General features: G+C 36.1%; 1 long non-coding RNA gene across 2 annotated transcripts; it reads right to left on the reverse strand.

Annotated features, from left to right (window-relative positions):
- Nucleotides 1–1,630: 1,630 nt before the first annotated feature.
- LOC144573335 (uncharacterized) lies at nt 1,631–4,981 on the reverse strand. Of its 2 annotated transcripts, none has more exons than XR_013517932.1 (4): nt 4,760–4,981; nt 4,489–4,635; nt 3,252–3,360; nt 1,631–1,901 (listed from the first exon to the last, which is right to left on the reverse strand). It is a non-coding gene; the product is annotated as an uncharacterized LOC144573335 (long non-coding RNA). The 2 variants fall into 2 exon arrangements; XR_013517931.1 differs by having other exon boundaries at nt 4,756–4,981.
- Between the last annotated feature and the right edge of the window lie 2,852 nt (nt 4,982–7,833).

A 7,833-nucleotide genomic window follows, 5' to 3' on the forward strand; every position in this document is an offset into this window, starting at 1 on the left:
ATTCCACGGGTTGGGTATTTTTAAAATTCCGGCGAAAAACTGGATATTTTAATTAAAATAATAATATTTTTGGGTAAAAATAAAAAAATCGGCCCGAAGTGCCTCTTCCTCTGTCTTTTTTATTCTCGCTGCCCCTTTTTCTCTCTCTCCTTTTTCTTCCTCTTGCTCTTCTCTCTTCCTCTCAAGCTGCTGGCCACTAAGGAGAAGGCTCTGCCTCCCCGTTTTTGAAGCTGCGACTGTCATCGATCTCGTCTCGTCTCTCTCTTCACCGACCGGAGCTGAACACGGCATTGGAACACCTTTTTCCAATCGCCTCTCTGCTTGACCCCTTCTTCTCTTCAAGTTTTCGAGCCCATCGGTATACCATTTTTAGAACCCTTTCTTTAGATGTGTAGTAGATATGTTAGATTAAGAGTAGGAAGTGATTTGGTACTTGATTGGTACCGATTGATACCAAATTTTTTGCATGCAAAACTGGTACAAAAAATGAAAAACCCCGAGTAGGTTGCATACTGCTCATATCAGGCCGCATACGACATAGGAATATTTAAATTTTCAAAAATTAAATTTTTTTCGTTACTTAGAAAAAGCTGTTAAGTGTTGGTACCGCATATGACACAAAACAAGCCGCATGCGGGGGTTACAATGAGCATGTACCAGTACCAAGAGCATTTACTAGCACCAGAACCCTTATGCGGCATCTAAACTGACCATAATAGGTGCTGGTAGACCTAAACTGAACAGGGACCCGTATACGGTACAACTCAGTACTGTATAAGATACTTAGGTAGATCAGACAATAACCAGGTAAGCTGCAAAGGGCCATTTTTATACCATATACGACTAGCACTTAAGCCGTATGCATAAATGTCTCTCAATCAGCCCCTGAACAAGCTGTTCAACTTGGGGAAGAAGAAGAGGGGAAGAAAAGACAAACTGTTAGTTAATAATAATCTAGAAGTCAATAATGCGATAAATTATCATATAAAGCTTTGTTCATGAATTGGATGTTTAATTATATATTATTTTGTTGCCTTGAGTATTATTGTATTATGGATCATTTCGAGGTAATGACTGGAATTGTGAAACTCCATAATTAAGATGATATATACTCTTAAAAAGTCACTGACCAAGGTAATTAGTAGGAACACTAATTAACCGTTACTAGGTTAGTATGTGGATTAAAAGATGGTTAAGTTTTACAAACCATTGACACGAGATGTCATTTTAATCACATAGATACATGTTCTAGGAACATGATATTTGACAGACTCCGAATGAAACATTGAATAGAATTGTGTTCGTGTCATTAATGTTTTCATTCAGTATCAAGTTCTACAGTATGAGGTATTTATCGTTCCTACTAAAAAATATGTGTGTGTGAGTGTTATCTAACGCTGTCCGTAAAAAACAGTCATAACGGTAGCATTTCCATATGTATAGCTTAGCTGAGGAAGCGATAGTCTGCCAAGAATATTATGTCCATCGTATCTCTATACGAGCTATAGCATCACTAGGCCCCTTGGTAGAGTTAGTGTCACACCCCAAACCAGGAATTCTGGATTAAGATGTGATCAACCTCGCCTCGTGTTTAATTAATCATTAAGCACGCAAGGCTAACCATAAATAATAAATCAAACAGCAGCGGAAGCAAAAATAATATAAATATCAAGCATTAGTCACATAGCAAATAAATAAACATACACATACATAACATATAATTCGATCCATCTCGGAATCCAAATAACACCATCTATAGAAGGGGATACATGATCTATCGAGCTCGTATATATAACACAGGAAATACAAGACTCGTAAACCTAATCAAAAGTCTAACTCTAGCTAATCAAACGGTGTGGCCATCGGGGACAACTCCTGCTGCGGATCGCCAGATGCTGTACCTAAAACCCACGAAACAACTTGTGGGTGAGCGACGAATCGCCCAGTATGTGACCCAGAATTATCCCCTCAGGGATCCTCTATGGTCAAAGCACTTTTATTTATAATATGAATACAATTTAAAAATATGCACCTGTATGAACCTATATTAATATCTAATAGAATTTATAATACTTTTGAATGATGCCATGATGCGATTATTCTATTATGCCAACATGCGGAATAACCCAAAATAAAATCAAGGTGAAATATCAGATATAAATCAAGTCGGAATCCAGTACTCCTTGCACTGTGTGCCCAAATACAATAATAATAATAATAATAATAATAATAATAATAATATGGATAAAGTAAATCACCCCGTGCTGTGCCAATAGGATCACAAGATCCAACAATATAATCCAAGGACTGTGATCAGAGTGCAATGATACACGTTGCCTAGTGACATCGAGCATTGCTCCACAAGATAATAGCACACTAGCCGATGGTTATATCAAAATTCGGTGTGTCATCTCACCTAGACGATTCATAAGCCAAACATATCCAATAGGAGAAATCATACAATGCAAGTCGTAAAAATATCATCACCAGGGCCACAGAACTCGAGATCGGAACTGTGCCCTCACCCGCCACCCGCCACACCAACACCCGCCACACCAAATCACCAAATCCGCCATGGAACTCGAGATCGGAACCATGCGGTAGCGTAAAACAGACCTACACAGAACTCGAGATCGGAACTGTGCAGTCTCAAGTAATAAAAATGCCACCACGGAACTCGAGATCGGAACCGTGGTGGGGTAACCCGTTCTAGGCATGTAGCTCCTAATGTAGGCGTGGGAAACATCCCGAATCGTCCGTGCCACAGAACTCGAGATCGGAACTGCTCACGTCAAATAGCAAAATGATCGAAAAATGTATATAATCAAAGTTTATACATATAATATAGTCCTAAAGCCATCAAAGGATCAAGTGACCCTCAGCTCAGTGGCTGTCGGGCCGTCCCATGCCAAGTGACACAAGACGGAACGAAGTCACTCGGCTCTGCTCAGCTCTCACCAATGCATGCATATGCACGTAAAATAATAATAATACATTGTCTTCTACGAGAAGAAGACAAACTAGTATCATAATATTCTAATAATAAAAATATAATATTATTTAATTACCCTACTCCTACAATACAGTAAATTCATATTTTTCAGGGTTATGCAATTCTACCTATAGTGCAGAAAGGATAAACATGCTCTACAGTTTTACTGCAACTACTTAAAATAAAGTGCGGATGTCAGGTCAGATGGAACGACTGGTAAGAGTACGCCCACGAAAAGAATAATTCAGATATCCCACACCTGTAGGGCTGGAGTCTCTATCGCTAATAATCAGCGTGCTCCGCGTATGCTCCGAACTGCGAGTCAGTCGGATCGATCCACGGGTCGGACTCGTACGGAGTCGACTGATCTGTGATCACGTAATTTAAACTAATTAAAATCTACGCTAAATTATTCTAACCGGTCGAATTGCAGTTTTTGAAAGTTAATTTATTATTATTAAACTCCAATATTACTGTTCTTATTACTAAACTAATACGTTTTATAATATGCTTTTAGTTATATTATAATTTAGATACGTATATTGGTTTTACAAAATTTTAGAAAAGCATGTTTACCTTTTTACGTGTTTTCTAATTATTTCTAAGTCGAGCAATTCGTTATTTTATAACTAATCTAATTCTACATGTAATTAGTCGTTTCGAATCTAAGTCAGAATAAAATATTGTTCTTGTTTAAATTACTTATTTACTAACTATTAAGCTAATTTCTTAATTATAAACTTTAGATAAAATTAGTATTATTGTAGATGTACATATATTATTCGGTAAGTATGGTCTCAAATAATTTGTTAAGCTATATTAGTCATCCTTATAATGTTCGTTAGAAAGTCCATGACATATATACGTGTGTCTCTATGTGTGTTATGCTTAGTCATAAGAACATGTAAAAACGTTTTAGAAAGCTCTATGATGTTATTAGTAGTAAGGCGTATGTTACATATGTCATATGATAAGTACTAGTTTAGGTAACTTGTTATGATACTACATACTCTCATGATTTTTATAAGAAAATCATGATATATATTTCTATATATTAAAGTACCTGATAGGTGTGTAAATGTACATAATCTTATAATTCTAATTTTAAGCCACAGCTACAACTACCAATTAATTAGGCCGAATTAAAATTCAAAAAATTCAGATTCGCATAGAGGCCCTTTATACTTAATTTATTTATACAATTCAAAGGCTTTTACAATATGCCCCTTAATATTATCAATAATTGCCAAGCCCCTCCCTTTTCTATTTTTATTGTGCATTACCAATATCACAACAGAGGAGCACTCAAAGAGCACAACAACAACAAAACAGAGGGTCTCGCATAAGGCGATGTCAATTTGACCGAGTCGGAAAAATCAACAACCCAACTCGATGCTTAATAAATCACTTCCTACGATTATGCTACGACATTAATTAAATTCAGCAAGGCGAAATCAAGCCTCGAGAATCAAGAAAAAGGGTTGTTTTATACTTACCCGAGAGAGTTTGAACACCCGTTAAAGACACGGACAGAGGGCCGGTTCCAAGGTTCGTCATCTCGCCTCGCAACCTTCTCCAAAATTATCAAATCACAACCACGAGACAATAATGCACCAAATTTCTCAAAAATCACAGCGAACTCTCTACAATTCGGGTAATTAACAGTTTAATTAGAGGAAAACAGAAAAGAGGGGAAGATCGAAAATTTTCGACACATGAGACCAAACAACCGAATTAACCAAAATGAGAGGAGAAGAACATACTTACAACCAAGAGGCAGTGAAGGGAAACCCCCATGCAACGAAGACGGGTCTATTATCAAGAGAGATGAGGGTTAGAGTTTTGGAATGGAGAGGAAGAGGGAAACGGGAAGAGAGACAGAGAGGGCGGGGTGACGCTGGTAGGGTATCACGGCCAAAGAGGGAGGAGAGGGTGGGGCGGCGATCAGTGGGCTGGCCGCTGCAACGGCAGAAGGGAGGAGGAGAGGGGGGGGGGGGGCGCTGGTTTTGGTGTAGAATAAAGGAAGGGAGCGGGGGGGGGGGGGGGGGAGCTCTGTTGGCGTAAGAAGAACGCAAAGAGAGAGAGGGGGAGGAGAGAAAGAAGGGGAGGGGTTATTAATTGGACTGCTTTAAGATCCGTGTTGGTTGCCTTTGAATGGTTGAGATATTTCAAAAGAAATAAGCATTCATAGATGAGATATATATGGTGCGAATTAGATCCCGACGGGAAGCAAAAATCTATCGAATCAAATGGGCTCATGTCCCAGTCAATTAATATCTTTTAAATATTAGGTTGCATTTTGATTTGAGTCAAAATTAATTTGCATCTTTTATGTTCAATCAAACCAGTTACGAACTTAGGTTTAGAAATTAATACTAGAATTTAATACGAAACATTTCGAATGTTCATCATAAATTTTATAATTTTATTCATGGTGCTATATTTTATTTTATTTTCAAATCTCTAAATTTCAATATACATAATTTCATAATTCATTTATATTTTGAAATTTTAATTAAAATTTTAATCAATCAAATAAAAATCTGAAAGGTCGTTAGTTTAATTAAAAAAATTATTTAAGTGTAATATTCGATTTAGTAATTTAATCATGTTTTAAAATTTCGGAATATAACAGTTAGATTATCTGCATGCGGTATAATTACAAGAGTAAATATATTTGATAATTTACTCAAGATCAAGAAAAGATACAGTTAGCAAGGATGACACACATCTACCTTGAAACTGATCTGATAGTTATGAGACAGAAGAACTGACACAAGTAAATTGTTTACTGGATCGTGATATTGTACAGTACATCATCATCTGTGTAATTGGATGGTCATAGTGTATACTGCCAGATGCCTCCTATGATTATAGAAGTTAAAACAGTTTTAACTCTATTTACCAACATAACACAGATCCTATTGGGTCACACCATATAGGAGCTATTCGGAGAATCTTACTGATTAATTATAAATTGATTGTAATTAATATTAAGATGGTTATAATTAATTATACGTGTTATAATTAAATTATATTTGTCATGTTAAAAATGACAAAACAAAAACTAATGGTTATAATTAGTTATATTAGGTATAATTAATTATAATTAATTGTACGTCATTTAGAATGACAAACAAAAACACATGTTAGTTTATAAACGTGTTTGACATGTTGTATAAAAATTACCAAACGAAAACCGTAGACAAATATAATTGTACATGACAATTATACATATTTGATTTGGATATTTACTATTCATAATGGGTTTGGGTTAATGGGTTTAGAATCCATTAAACTAATCTAACCAATATGAAGTTGCAAAATCCAAATTGAATACCTCTCCAAAACCGCCATTAAAGGGCATTTTGGTAATTTTGGCAACTTCGGGGGTATTTTGGTCTTTTACGAACCTCCTCAAATGCCTATAAATAGAGGGGCATAGGTGAAAGAGAAAACTCACTAATTCACGTGTTAATCTGATTACTTCGTTAATTGGAATTCTCTCTTTCTCTGTTTACAGTTTTTCGGATTTGTGAATAGTGTTTTATCGAATTTAGTGGTATTTCAGATTTTGATAATCAGTGAATCTGATTGACCGAAAGTTCGGTGAATAGTGTTTTTACAGAATTCCGCGGTTTATAGTATTTCTGGCAAAATAAATAAACCGCTCTCTGGTTAGTCCTGGTGGATAACCAATAGAGGTATCACACGTGTGATACTCCGAGTCGATTCCTTCCCTGGTGTAGCTCTACTCGCTCGGTCTGCATTCCAACTGTGATTTGAAAACAAGGTATAAACATGTTATATTAATCTATTTAATTGATAAATAGATTTAATGTTTTAGAAATCAATTATGGAGTAGATCTGTAAATAGGATTAAACGGATCTTCTTGATTCATTTAATCCGTAGCTTAAGGTAGAAGTAAATTTTTTTTGTTTTACTCTTTCTGCAACTTAAGCAAATAAATGGATTTGAACCGTCAAAACCCCAACATACTTAATCAATGGATTTGAATTGTCAAAACCCAATAGTGGTATCAGAGCTCAAGGCTCTCCCGCTGATTGATTTTCTAAAAGTTATAACTTATGCAAATAAGGTGCATATACCACATATCGGTTTAAATTCTTACATTTGCAGCACAAGTCCAAAACCGATTAGAAATGAGATTTTCTTGGTTCGGTTTTACCGACTAAGAACGTTAAATTAGATTTACGCTTTCTTTATGCTTTCTTATGAAATGTAAACTTTTACATTTCTTGGATCGGTTTTCCGACCGAGAAAGATAAAATAGGATTTTATGCTTTCTTTATGTTTTCGTTTACAAAACTTTTGATTGCGTTAAAGTTCATCTAAGAATGTGATGAAGCAATAAAGTACCTGAGTAAGAGCTGTTAATCTCCACCCGTAAAAGACAAGGTTAATGACAAGAAAAGTCTCGGCTTTTCGTCTAACCCTCTTTTACGTGTCCTGATAGCTGGCCCAAAGGGGACTTTGTCACGTTACCAAATTGCTTTAACGCTTTTAAAATGGCAAAATTTAGTGTAACTTTTTCGCCTCTTCGAAAACCTTCGGATAAGTAAAGTTCATCGAAGAATGTGATGAAGCAATAAAGTACCTTAGTAAGAGCTGTCATTTCCACACCGTAAAAGAGATGGTTCTGTCTAGGAAAGATTGAGTCTAAGCGGTCCTTGTGACTCCGATCTTTCCTGGGAGCCCCTTTTACATGTCCTAATGGCTGGCCGAAAAGGAACTTTGTCACGTTACCAAATTGCTTTACGGACCGAAAAAAATATCTGTTTTTAAAACATGTAAACTGTTTATATGCTTTAAACGGTAT

The sequence above is a fragment of the Carex rostrata genome, chromosome 2, assembly GCF_964058835.1.
Source record: "Carex rostrata chromosome 2, lpCarRost1.2, whole genome shotgun sequence".
In the NCBI taxonomy this organism is placed as follows: Eukaryota; Viridiplantae; Streptophyta; class Magnoliopsida; order Poales; family Cyperaceae; genus Carex; species Carex rostrata.